The following is a 13,561-nucleotide window of genomic DNA, read 5'->3' on the forward strand; positions in this document are numbered from 1 at the left end:
TCCGAGGGGCTGTGGCCGCTCTTCTGCAATCTTCTTCTTTAGTTAGCAAACATCTCCGCGCTGTTTTAGTGTCTGTAATGTAAATGCTGTGTGCATTTTTGCCGAGTTCGTTTCTTCCTCAGGATTCATGGACATTCACTGCTCCTCCATCCAAGAACCAAGGCAGAAGTGAGGATTTCTAAAATGTATCTTCAATCGTGCTATCTTCAAACAGTCGTGAAGCACCCATCTTGTTAAAACTGCAAGAAGATAGCAATTACATTACAAATTCAAAATTAAAAGCATGACACACAAGAGAATGAGTTTGTCAAACATCTCCTCTAAATCTATTTTTATGGACATGGTAACATCACTCACCAATGCAAAAGTGCTTTGACTTGTTTTTTTGTTTTGTTTTTTGTCAATTATGTTGAAATCAGCTATAATCACATTAAACAAACATAAAATGGTGTACTTTACTTGCTCAGTGTTTATTTGTACTCATGCATTTTTGACCTAAGTATGTGACTGTCTGGTTATTTTACAGGGGGGGATTTTCCAAAAGTGAATGCATACGTAACTCAGGACTTGAACATCTGAAAGTGAAGGCATTTAATTCTATGGCTGACTGCTAGATAGATTATGAAACTGAAGATTATAATAAACCAAAATACACAGATGATATGTACATTGCACTCATCGTACAAAATGTATCAGCTGGTAATAAATGCCGAAAAGTCACTATATGCTTCACTAGCCATTTAGCCCCTCTGGCCACAACAATGACCGATAACGTTACCATCACACCGGGTAACATTAGCTTTATGCTCCTCGATCAGTAGAACCGCTTTAGTCTTACCATTTTACCCGCAGATAAAGATTCGTCCGTTCTGTTTTCAGGTTATAACAATCCACCTGATCGTTGTATTATTAAAGTGAAGTGATCGCTGTGACAAGCTGCTAGCTGCTGTTGCTGCTGCTGAGCTACACGTAATCAGCCTAACAGGTGACCGCGTACGTCAGAGCTACGTCTGCTCTGATTGGTCCTGAGAAAAGGAGGGCGTAACTTATTGGAGCCACAAAATCCTTCTGCTCCTGAAAGTGCGCCTCTGCTGGTGAACTACTGAACAACACTAAAAATTATTGTTTATTTTTTTAATGTCCATTAATTTACTCATTTAGTTTTGGTTAATTTGCAAATTTTAGGCATTTTTGCTATATTTGACTTAGACAAAATTTAATGATCCACAAAGGAAAAAATTTGGACACAGTAGCTCACACATCACAATTTATATTATATTAACAAAGAGTAAAAAACAAAAAAATTGTAATAAGAAATTCTAAATCGACAGCAAAAAAGACAGCAAGAGACAGGCGTCAAATAACGCATTATTAAATACAAGTCAAAATAAAAATGTTAAAATAAGTAATAAAAACAAATCAGCTATATACAAGAGGTCATAAGGAAGACAGTGCAAAAATTATGTGATGGCAGACAGGTCATAGAGTTATCTGTTACATAAGGGTGAGTTGTTGAACAATTGTATGGAGTATGGTATCAATGTAGTCCTGTATCTCTCACTGTTTGACTCGAACTGTAGGAGCCTGTTGGAAAGTGAGCTCCTCTGCCACTCTGTAGTCTGGTGCAGTGGGTGAGCAGCCCCATGGTGCCCAAAGGTGATTAAATGAGTTATGTTTAGTTCAAAGTTTGCTCACCGCTTTTGTTTGTTAGTTGTTGTGGAAAAATAGTCACTATAATAGTTATATGTCCATCAATACAAAATGTCAAAATACGATGTGAAAGACCAGATGCTGTTCCCTGCAAACACAAGTGGGAGAGGATGGAGGCAGTGCACCATATGACAACTATCACACCTATCACAATTACAATTACATCACCCATGAGTGTGTTGACTATCTGAAGAAATACTTGAAATATGGACAGAGCACTCTTATGAGGAAAGGTAACATGTTTTAAACTAATTACGAGTTTTTAAAAAATCCATGGACATAGATGCAATGATGGAATGTGACTTCAAAATGCTTACATGAAAAAATCCACTGTAAATCTGATGGATTAAGAGAAACAGAAGATGTAATTTGACTCATGTGTTTTTTGTTGTGATGCTACAAAGTAAAAGAGCTTCAGGACGCTTAATAACACTGGATATAACGCTGACTACACACGCTTCTTTAAAAATCATTTTAGACTGAATCGAGAGTCAGTGAAAGTTCAGCATCATCATAAACTCAGGGTTTTGATCAGATTAAACCTGATCCTTTGTCTGTTGTATGTAACATGGAGTCTAATAGTGCTACAATTTCACTACTGCAGCTTTTCAATCGGCTATCAAGTCTATATTTTTGCTGATATAGTCTACTTAAGGGTATTATTGTAGTTATTAAAGTTATATCTTTAGACTAACTGGATTAATTAGTGTTTGTATAGTCAGGTTTATGCAGTTTATACATGTTAGTCCTAGGGCTAAATAGTCCTGGTCATACTAGCATGAAACCAATAGGTGGCGTCTCTTCAACTATATTTAAGCTATAAAATGGTTGTAAAGTGGAAATAAACACTTATAAAAGCACTGTGTAAGGGTAACTTTATGTTTTTGATGTGTTACTTGTGGAGTTATGTTACATCTCTGGTAGTTAATCACTTAAAACAGTCGACATTCTAGTTTTACCTCAGTATCTTTTACTTTCGTTTTTGCCTTGTTTAGCTCACAACCTGTGAGAGGCACTTTTTACCTGGTTACACGTGACGTTTATGCTCAATCTGAATTCTGATTGGTTCCAAAATGATCACTTGACCTTCTCACCAGAAATTCCCGCAGATATGTCCTCCCTGTTCCGTAATAAATGCGTCTGTCGCGTCTCTCCACTTTACTCTTCTCCCGCTTTTCTCTGGAAACTTCTTCTGCAATGTTCCTCCTAAATATTTTGGTTTTGGTCTCTCTCCTTGGAGTAGGACTACATCTAAATGGCGTCGCCTCAAGTGAGTAGTTTAATTTCTCTTCTGATCCTGTTTTGTTTTTCATTCTTTTTAAATTATCTACGTAGGCCTAGTTTTTTTATTTTATTTTATTTAGGCAATTTATTTAATTCATTATGTATTTTGAACACGTTTCTCTTTCTATGTCAGCTCCGTTGTGAATAAGAAGTGTATAAATCGTGAGCTACACAGGTTTATTTGGGACATGTTGTGGACGCTGTAGTCCTTTGCTTTTGCTGCGTGTTGTTCTTGTCACTAGTAATAACTATGTCCAGATTTATTCCAAGGTTTGGTTTAGTCCTTCATCTTGCTCCTGGTTCTTTTTCTTTTGGTCTAACACAAGTGAAACAAGATTTTTTTCACATCTTTCGTCTCTGAACCCAAATAGTTCTACATGTAACGTGGTCCTACAGAGGAGCCTTTACGCACAAACTTTCACTTTGGCACAGACTTGGAAATCAAATATTATAATATGACAACTTAGTGTAGAAATGGCTTAACTTGTAGATGACTTGCCAGGAAAGTTCCACAGTATGGCATTAGACTAAATGTCTGTTTTTACAATGTGTTTTTGAGCAATAAAACCACTTAGACTAGATCCACAGGGACTTGGACACAGCAGCTCACACATTACAGTATAACAATATTTATTTTAATAATCAGTGAACCAAATAGATCATGAATACATAAATATACAAGTGTACAGATTTTTTTTGGACATGTAAAAGTAAATATAGTAAAATAGCTCTATGTCTATGCTATAAAGAGTTGGGATACAGTAGGAGATACAGCGCAAAGATGAAAAATGTAGTTTGACCAGTATAAAGCTCCTGTGACCTCTCAGGCGTTCAGGTTCAAGGTGATTAATGCCAAGTTTAATGCCCTACTGTGCGACATTTCAAGCAAAGCAATAATATCTCTGTGGAGACCAGCAGGTGGCAGATCCTCCAACAGAAAATGGGCATCATTTTCAACTTTTTCTGAAATTTGAATCATCAGTTTTGACAAACATGTAGGTCTAATGATCTCCTGCTGCATTTTCTTTAATTCTGACTCAAAACAGTTTCCCTCTCCAGTGTTATTGTCGTTTATAGAAGGAGGAGCCATGAGCCACAGACAAGCACAAATGTGAAAACTCTTCTTAAAATGGGATTAATTGGACTATTTCTTGGCAATAATTCACCTCCAAAAGCCACATACTCAACTTGACCTGCCGAAATACACACAGGTGTCATATAGATTGTTAGTTTTTTTTTGTTTTTTTTATATAATAAAAAAAAATAAACTCTCTTTCAGTACAAACATAAAGGCTTCAGCCAGTAAAAATCTATTATATTTGATGGGGGTTTTTTTTTGTTTGTTTTTTTTTACTCAAAATGATGCAGAATCATCACATTAACACTGTTTATAATCACCTACAGAACATAAAGCAGAGACTACAACACATGAACCAGGACTGAACCAAGACTGAACCAAGACTATACGAGGACTAAACCAGGACTAAAACAGGACTAAAACAGGAATTAAAGAGGACTAAACCAGGTCTAAACCAGGACTAAACCAGGACTGAACCAGGAATAAAAGAGGACTAAACCAGGTCTAAACCAAGTCCAAACCAGGACTAAAACAGGAATAAAAGAGGACTAAAACTAAACCAGGACTAAAACAGGACTAAACAGGAATTAAAGAGGACTAAAACCAGGTCTAAACCAGGACTAAACAGGACTAAAAGAGGAATTAAAAGAGGACTAAACCAGGTCTAAACCAGGACTAAACCAGGACTAAACAGGAATAAAAGAGGACTAAACCAGGTCTAAACCAAGTCCAAACCAGGACTAAACCAGGAATAAAAGAGGACTAAACCAGGTCTAAACCAGGACTAAACCAGGACTGAACCAGAACTGAATCAAGACTAAACCTGGACTAAACCAGATCTAAACCAGGACTAAACTGGGTCTAAACCAAGTCCAAAACCAGGACTAAAACAGGAATAAAAGAGGACTAAACCAGGTCTAAACCAGGTCTAAACCAGGACTAAATCAGGTCTAAACCAGGTCTAAACCAGGACTAAACCAGGACTAAACCAGGACTGAACCAGAACTGAATCAAGACTAAACCAGGACTAAACTGGGTCTAAACCAGGACTAATCTTGGACTTGAGAGTGAGAGAGAGAGCCCCAGTTCGCTGAGCAGGTTGTCTGCAAAGCACAATCAGGTGACGGCTGCACTTAGTCCTATGGGGCACTGGTCCTTTCCCCTGTGGTCACCCGATGATCTACGTGGGCGCACCTCCGAGCCCATCCTGACACTCAGTCCTGGTTCAGTTTTGGTTTAGACCTGGTTTAGTTTTTTGTTTTTAGTCCTGTATTTATTAGTCCTGTTTTACGTCCTGGTTCAGTGACTGGTTCACTCCTTCAGTCCTTGGTTTAGTTAGACTGGTTTCATGTCTCAATCTCTATGACAGTAGTGCAGATATTATGTGTCCTATGCAGTTGTTTTCATCATTGCTCAGTAGCTCCGTGTTTTGACTTTTAGTTGTAGCTATTTTATATTTTGTTTTATTGCTTATTGTTTATTAAGACATTTAATAAAATACAATAAGAAAACATAAAAATAAGACACAAAAACATAAAACAACAAAAGTCCTCATAACCCAGCCCTTCCCCAACACACAAACTGAAATAAAAAAAATATAAATAAAAATAAGTAAACCATTCTGCAGCCCCCTGGCATTTATATTTTAGACAATTTATCATTTCATTTTCCTTTCTCTTTTATTTTTTCTAAAGTTTTAATAAACACTTTTAGTCACTAAATTTAACTAATATTATTTTCACCATCATCATTTCCTTTCATCATCTTTTACTTTTTACTACAAACTTAAGGCGTCATTTCAAAAACATTTTCTTTTTCTTCCCCACTTTCTGTCCTTTCCTTTTTCTTTTTTAATTTTTAAAATGTATTATTTTCATTATGATTAATAATAATAGTAATTCATAAAAAATATGAATTGTCTTAGTTTTAAGGATCACTTATATTTCCATTCTTATTTATATTTTAGGGTTAGGGTTCACTAATCTAAATAATTAATTAACTTTAAATAATGATTAAATTATTTTTAAGTACTGACTTTGTATTTGAATTGTATTTATTGATATTTTATATGGATAAATACAAATATTAGTATGAATACATAATTCATAAGTCATAATTACTACATTTACATCAAACAGATGAGCACATAAATGCACAAAAGTCATTTTGTCCCAAGTATTTAAGAACTTCCTGTCTCTTTTTATACTTTATTTCCTTGTTGTCTGTTTCAGTTGTTTACTTTTCTCAAGTTAAAAATTGGTAAATATATATTTTTAAAATTATTAATATTAAGTGAGAATCAATTTTTAGCTTTGAAAATAAAACATTTTCCCGATGTAATAATTCAAAGAAGCAGGTCAGTTTTATTTTGAAAGTCTCTCAGTAAAGTAGAGACTAAATCCAAGTTAAAAGACGAAGTCAACTCTAAACACATTTTCTCTCCAAAATAACGAGACAATATTTCAGCACCAAAACAAGTGTTCAGTGAACTCCACTTCTAAACAGCAACAACGCCCTTCATCTCTCTCTGTCATACTCCACTTTTTGAACTTTTTTACTGTAGGAAGAAGATTATTTAGCATTTTGATTAAAAAAAAAAAAAAAAAAAAAAATCTATTTTACACATCAGCATTTGTTTGGTAAATGAATTTCAAAATCCCGTCCCATGTAAAGGTCAATCCACTGTGTCCTCCCACTTTCTGAAACTATTAGAAGGAATCATCTTTACTGAACTGTATTTTATTTGTTGGTTTATTTTGTTTCCTTTTCCAATTTGAATGTTTTGTTGATGATTTACAAACTATAGTTGATGAAAGTCTTGATTTATTCGTTGCTTCATTTTGTTCCCAGTGTTGTGATGATTTGATTCTCTGAGTGAACACAAACATCACAAACACAAACACACACACAAACACAAACATCACAAACACAAACACCACAAACACACAAACACAAACATCACAAACACAAACATCACAAACACAAACACCACAAACACAAACATCACAAACACAAACACAAAACACAAACACACAAACACCACAAACACAAACACAACACAAACACAAACACACAAACACAAACACACAAACATCAAACACAAACACAAACATCACAAACACAACACACAAACACAAACACACAACACAAACACAAACACCACAAACACAAACATCACAAACACAAACACCACAAACACAAACACCACAAACACAAACATCACAAACACAAACACCACAAACACAAACACCACACAACAACACAAACATCACAAACACAAACATCACAAACACAAACATCACAAACACAAACACCACAAACACAAACATCACAAACACAAACATCACAAACACAAACATCACAAACACAAACACCACAAACACAAACATCACAAACACAAACACAAACATCACAAACACAAACACACAAACACAAACACACAAACACAAACATCACAAACACAAACACCACAAACACAAACATCACAAACACAAACATCACATTACAAAAATAATGCCCAAAAAGAAGAAAAGAATCTATTCCAATATTTGAACTGAACCATATGAACTATTGTAAAAGGTCGTCTCTTTTTTCAGGTTTATCAAATTGGAAGCAGCACCATGAAGCAGACTTTCTTTTGTAACACTCGATATATTTACAATCAAACTGTCTGAGTATAAAAAGTGGGAGGGCATCTGTTGTAAGAAAGTCTACAGTTTTATCCTACAAAATACTTGTGCATCACTCTGTATTTCAATCAAGTTTGGGACCATTGATGCTTTGAAGGACAAACATGAGGCTTCTAAGTTGAGCCGTTTAAAGCTCCAATAATTAAAATCATGATACAAAACTCTTCTTTGAATCTTTTCTGATCATAAGTTTTAAAGACGTTTTGTGATGGAGATGACAGTGACAAGAACAAATATAGAAATTGAGGAATGATAATAGAATTGACAGTGGATACTTTTCTATATAAGGACAAACATTTCATTAGTTTTATTTATTTTTTATTTGTTTTGTCTGTATTTTTAACTGACAGTGTTTTTCTTTTCACAGTGACTCATTCTCTGATGTATTTTACCACTTCTTCAAATGATGTTCCAAACTTCCCAGAGTTCATTGAATGTTGGTTATGTGAATGGCCTTCAGATCACTCATTATGACAGTAACACAAAGAGAGCAGTGCCCAAACAGGAGTGGATGAAGAAGATCACAGAGGAGGATCCACAGTACTGGGACACAGAGACTCAGATCAGTTTGGGTGGTGAGCAGGTGATGAAAGGCAACACTGAAATAGTGAAACAGCGCCTCAACCAGACTGAAGGTTTGTCTGATTTCACTTTTTACAGCTCATCTTGTTCAATTTCATGTTGTATGTGAAAAAAAAACACATTTATATTGTTTATATTAGTGCTGTATTATATGGTCATTTATTTTCAGTCCAGTTTTATTATTATTTCTCTTTCAGTTCCATTTAGTCCAGGAGAAAACACATCTGTTCAGCTCGTGCACTTTTATATAAGATTCATCATTTTAAAATCACTTTGAAAACATGACTAAACAACACATGTATTATAGTTTTATGTCCAACAACACAAAATGTCAAAATACGATGTGAAATAAAAACCTGTCATGTTTGTGTTTCAGGCTCTCACATTCACCAGAGGATGTTCGGCTGTGAATGGGACGATGAGACCGGTGACATAAATGGATGGTTTCAGTTTGGTTTTGATGGAGAAGATTTTATCGCCTTTGACCTGAAGACTGAGACTTTTGTGGCTCCGAGATCAGAGGCCGTCCCCACCAAACACAAGTGGGAGAGAATCGGAGAGGCTGTTCGAGAGAAAAACTACATCACCCACATTTGTGTTGAGTATCTGAAGAAACACCTGCGGAATGGACAGAGCACCATTATGAGGAAAGGTAACATGTTTAAACTAATTACAACTTAAAACAGATGAGAGGCTGTGCTGCAGAAATCTGACCAATAAATAAAAAACAACAAACTCTTTTTCACACAGTTAATAAAAACACATATTTGAAACTCCAAAGACTGTAGTTGAGTAAAGACAGTCACTCTGCACTGATGAGTCGACTAAAAGAGGATAACGTGTTGTGTGACATGAGCTCTGACATTTGACCCAAACTGCACTGATAAGAGCAAAAGATCACACGAGTTCACTCCATGACACATATTTATACAGAAAACTACAAATAATCAGAGGAAGATTCAACTCAGATTAAAGAACTCAGATTCAACTCACAACTCACAGCCAAACCTCAAACTAACTCACTCCAAACCTGTTCCTTTCTCCTGTCGTGTGTCTAAAATGTATAAATCCTTAAAATAAAATGTATAAAACCTTAAAATAAAATGTATAAAATCCTTAAATAAAAAAATGTATAAATCCTTAAAATAAAATGTATAAAACCTTAAAATAAAAATGTATAAATCCTTTAAAATAAAAATGTATAAATCCTTAAAATAAAATGTATAAATCCTTAAAATAAAATGTATAAAATCCTTAAAATAAAATGTATAAATCCTTAAAATAAACTGTATAAATCCTTAAAATAAAATGTATAAATCCTTAAAATAAAATATATAAATCCTTAAAGTAAAATGTATAAATCCTTTAAAAAAATGAATAAATCCTTAAAAAATGTAAATCCTTAAATAAAATGTATAAATCCTTAAAAAAAAATGAATAAATCCTTAAAATAAAATGTATAAATCCTTAAAATAAAATGTATAAAAACCTTAAAATAAAATGTATAAATCCTTAAATAAAATGTATAAATCCTTAAAATGTAAAAAATCCTTAAAATAAAATGTATAAATCCTAAAATGTATAAATCCTTAAAATAAATGTAAAATAAAATCCTTAAAATAAAATGTATAAATCCTTTAAATAAAATGTATAAATCCTTAAAAAAAATGTATAAATCCTTAAAAGTAAATAAATCCTTTAAAAAAATGTAATAAATCCTTAAAATAAAATGTATAAATCCTTAAAATAAAATGAATAAATGAATAAATCCTTAAAATAAAATGTATAAATCCTTAAAGTAAAATGTATAAATCCTTTAAAAAAAATGAATAAATCCTTAAAATAAAATGTATAAATCCTTAAAATGTAAAAATCCTTAAAATAAAATGTATAAATCCTTAAAATAAAATGTATAAATCCTTAAAAAAAAAAAGAATAAATCCTTAAAGTAAAATGTATAAATCCTTCAAATAAAATGTATAAATCCTTAAAAAAAATGAATAAATCCTTTAAAATAAAATGTATAAATCCTTAAAATAAAATGTATAAATCCTTAAAAAAATGTATAAATCCTTAAAGTAAAATGTATAAATCCTTTAAATAAAATTAATAAATTCTTAATGTAAAATGTATAAATTCTTAATATAAAATGTAAAATCCTTAATATAAAATGAATACATCCTTAAAATAAAATGTACAAATCTTTAATAAAATAATAATTCAACTTATAAAAACTTTGTTCAACTAAGACACCATCAGCCAACTGATTTAATAAACAACTAAAGACCTACAGCTCTAGAAAATACATTCTTTTATCATTTACAATCATTAAAAACAAACATTTGATGTCTCCTTTAATCAGATTTTAAAGTTTTAAACAAATAGTACATATATTCATGTGTTTTATCATGAGCACGTTGACAAATGTCTAATTCAAGGTTTTATAGTTTTATTGTTGGACTGTGAGCATATTCAATGTAAAATAGAAATTCTATTTTATGTTTTGAACAGATGTAAAAGTGAATATTGAGTATATTGTCTGTAATGTTTTATCACCAAGATAAAGATCAAAACAACTGGACTCACTAAGATTTGTTTCCATTAATTGTCTATAATGATAAGAGAAAAAAAAAAAAACATTATGAAGGTCGAATGATCTTTGTTGAAACTAGTATTAGAAATGTTATATTTAAAAAAAAAAGAAAGGATATGAAGTGACAATACTGCAATTTTGTGTTTAATTTGACAGTTTTTCCTTTTCTCTGATCCAAAACTGTGTGTGGTCCTGCTCCAGAGCTCCCTCGGGTGTCCTTCCTGCAGAAGACTCCCTCGTCCCCGGTCACCTGCCACGCCACAGGCTTCTACCCCGACAGAGCCATGCTGTTCTGGACCAAAGACGGAGTGGAGCTGCACGAGGGCGTGGACCCCGGGGAGATCCTGCCCAATCACGACGGGACCTTCCAGATGAGTGTGGACCTGGACATGTCCCACCTGTCCTCTGTCCCACCTGAGGACTGGGGACACTTCGGGTGCATGTTCCAGTTGTCCGGAGTTCCAGACATGCCCACCAAGCTGCACCCAGACCTGATCATGACCAACGGTGAGCAGCTTTCTGTGGGACTAAAGGGTTGAATCATGTGTTGGAAATCTAAGGTCAAAGGGCCCATTTTACACTGTTTTCCTATCTGTGTTATCATGTTGTTTTCATCATCAAAAACATGTTTAACACTCAAACACTGCATATTTAGTTCTTCTCTCAAACAGAAAATGCTTTGTTCCACCTTGTGATGTCATGTAGTAATACAAGAAGTCTCCACTGTGTTTTTTAAACTCCCTAAACTTTCACTAGGCTGGAATCATTTGGATAATTTGAGCCGTGAAATTACCCATCTCCACTGAACAGGAGCTGTAACTTGAAAACTACCACTTCATGACATCACAAGATGGAACAAAGTGTTTTGAGCTTTGGAGATGTAGACAGAGTAATAATAATAATAATAAAACATAACACTTGTATAGCGATTTTCAACATACTCAAAGACGCTTTACATGAAGAGACGAGTAAAGGCAAACAAAAGAAATAAGAAAGTTTTAAAGAGATGGTTTTCTGGGCTTTTTTAAACACGGGGAGTGTGGATGAGTCACTAATCTTTAAGTGCACGTTCAGTTATAGTTTTTATTTATTTAATGTTTTATTTCAACAGCAAAGAATTACACAGGCGTTATTGTAGCTGCAGTGGTCGTTCTTGGAGTATTTCTTCTTGCTGCTGTTGGGTTTGCCGTGTACAGATGGCGTAAAGGTAAGCTTAAATGTATTTTAAAAAATGAAAAATTGCATTAAACTGAAAACATAAAAAAAACATTTCAACTGCTTCTATTTCAGCCCAAGCAGGCGCATACTAAACCAGAGGTCGAGAAAGAATTTGTTCAAGGTAAGAAAAATATAACCTCACATTTTGTCTGCTTTGTGACGAGGCAAAGACCTTTAAGTGACACTGAGTCTCCACATGAGTCTCCACATGACCTGGAAGACAAGTACATACATATTTGCTTTTCATTAGGATTATTATTGTAAGTGAAGTTATTTTTCTTTTTCCAGTCGCAAGACAAAAGGAGGAGGCTGAACAACCTCTTGATCCTAAACAGTGACATGTGAGCTGTTTGAGCGATTAGGAGAAAATAAAACATTTGTAATGGTTTGGTGAACAGCGTATGACTTGGATTTAAGATATTTTACAGTTTTACAGGAGTTTGACAAGAGTAAAACCACTAATTGTCTCATTGACTTTGAGTGCCGCTGTAAAAAATGCCTTTAAGACGAGATAACACTTCTTAAATCATGTCTGATAAAAGTTTTTAAAGACTGAAATCAGTATTGAGTTGTCATATCTTGGTCCTACTTAAATGTCAGTGTATATATATTTACTCAGTTATTTAAGACATTACAGGAGACTGATCTATTTAAAATGTGAGCCAAAGAAAAGAGCAGAAGCTTTGATAAAATATGAACAGACAGGCCCCAGTTCCTCAAATGGATTCACAAATGACACTGAACGTACATTGTCTGTAAAAATAATATATCATGTCATATTTTTTGGCTGAAACTGTATTGACATTTGGGTAATTTCAGAAAATACATTTGTAATTGATCACTGCTGGATCAGTTAAAACAGTGATGGAACCATTTATTAGACGTGTCTGTTTAATTTAATAGTGAAATACACTACTGTACATGAAGTTGTAATTTATGCTGCAAATGTAAATATATTGTACTGTTAATTCCTTTTGCCCACTTTATATTTGTGTAAATAGATTTGCTTGGGTTATATTATAAAGATGGACATTTTTAATATTTTCATACATATTTAGTGTTTGTATTGAATTTGCTTTAAGGAATACTTCCATTAATGTTGTGTGAATGTGAGCCTTTTCTTAAGCTCTTAAATAAAAAATACAATTCAAAATATTAGCAGTTGTGTTTTATTCATTTGAGCCTCGTGCAGTGTTTCACATCATCTCACAGAGTCGTCACTTTTCTCTGCACGTGTGTTTACGATCACTGGATCCACACACACTTATGGGTTAGAGCTGATCAGTGGTGGATGAAGTACTCACTTTTGTTACTTAAGTAGAAGTACAGATACACGGGCAAAGATTACTCAAGTAAAAGTTAAAGTATCTCAAGAAAAAAAGTGTTCTTAAATAAAAGTATTAAAGT

At 33.6% G+C, this 13,561-nt stretch overlaps 2 long non-coding RNA genes and 1 pseudogene across 2 annotated transcripts; 2 read left to right on the forward strand and 1 right to left on the reverse strand.

The window, feature by feature from the left end:
* The first annotated feature begins 2,832 nt into the window (after positions 1 to 2,832).
* Positions 2,833 to 13,312, forward strand: LOC129411348 (class I histocompatibility antigen, F10 alpha chain-like; annotated as a pseudogene).
* On the forward strand, positions 3,182 to 5,021 carry LOC129411349 (uncharacterized). The gene is made up of 2 exons (XR_008633263.1): positions 3,182 to 4,574; positions 4,789 to 5,021. It is a non-coding gene; the product is annotated as an uncharacterized LOC129411349 (long non-coding RNA).
* Positions 9,307 to 9,856, reverse strand: LOC129411350 (uncharacterized). Its single transcript, XR_008633264.1, has 3 exons — positions 9,833 to 9,856; positions 9,505 to 9,527; positions 9,307 to 9,435 (listed from the first exon to the last, which is right to left on the reverse strand). It is a non-coding gene; the product is annotated as an uncharacterized LOC129411350 (long non-coding RNA).
* Positions 13,313 to 13,561: the final 249 nt, after the last annotated feature.

Source organism: Boleophthalmus pectinirostris, unplaced genomic scaffold, assembly GCF_026225935.1.
Source record: "Boleophthalmus pectinirostris isolate CB_2022bp ecotype Guang Dong unplaced genomic scaffold, ASM2622593v1 HiC_scaffold_4, whole genome shotgun sequence".
Classification (NCBI taxonomy): Eukaryota; Metazoa; Chordata; class Actinopteri; order Gobiiformes; family Gobiidae; genus Boleophthalmus; species Boleophthalmus pectinirostris.